At 36.0% G+C, this 597-nt stretch overlaps 1 long non-coding RNA gene across 1 annotated transcript in view; it reads right to left on the minus strand.

Moving 5' to 3' along the window:
- Positions 1 to 80: 80 nt before the first annotated feature.
- LOC112140562 overlaps positions 81 to 597 on the minus strand; it is a 2,165-nt gene continuing 1,648 nt past the window's right edge. Inside the window, exon 3 of the long non-coding RNA XR_002918195.2 lies at positions 81 to 510. This is a non-coding gene — a long non-coding RNA (uncharacterized LOC112140562). The remainder of the gene's footprint in view (positions 511 to 597) is intronic.

Consider the following 597-nt stretch of genomic DNA (forward strand, 5'->3'; position numbering starts at 1 on the left):
AAACAGAACAAGTTTAGTCAAGAGGAAGACAGTTTGAGGACAAAAATACTTTTCTACTGATTTAATGTCTGCTTTTACTGTAGTTTGTCTTACCTCCAACAATGACAGACGTTCTCTTATTAAATGTAAATCCATCCGAGGCCCCATCACTATATCCATTTACTCTGAGCTGATAGAATCCAGAATCAGACTCTCTCAGATCACTGATTCTGATGCTACAGTTCTGATGATTCACATCAGGATCCAGGAGTGACACTCTTCCCATAAATTCGGATTTAATGTTTTTTTGTGTGTTTTTGTTGGTGTGGAAGATTATCTCAGAGTCACCACATCTTTGGTTATATTCACATTTAAACCAAACCAAATGTTGAGGTTTGAAGTAAGAAGGAGTTGTGAAAGAACACGGTATCACAACACAAAGTCCTGGTTCTGCTGTGATTTCTTCATCACTGACAGAAATGCAGAATCCATAATATCCAGAACAGTATTGTCGTCCCAGAACTGAGGCTCCTGTCATTGAAAAGAAGTGTAAAAAACAAAAGAAAAGATGTTAGGAAAAGTTTCTGTTCTTTGATCAGTTTTTTTTTTTTTTTTTTT

This window comes from Oryzias melastigma, unplaced genomic scaffold (genome assembly GCF_002922805.2).
Source record: "Oryzias melastigma strain HK-1 unplaced genomic scaffold, ASM292280v2 sc00351, whole genome shotgun sequence".
In the NCBI taxonomy this organism is placed as follows: domain Eukaryota; kingdom Metazoa; phylum Chordata; class Actinopteri; order Beloniformes; family Adrianichthyidae; genus Oryzias; species Oryzias melastigma.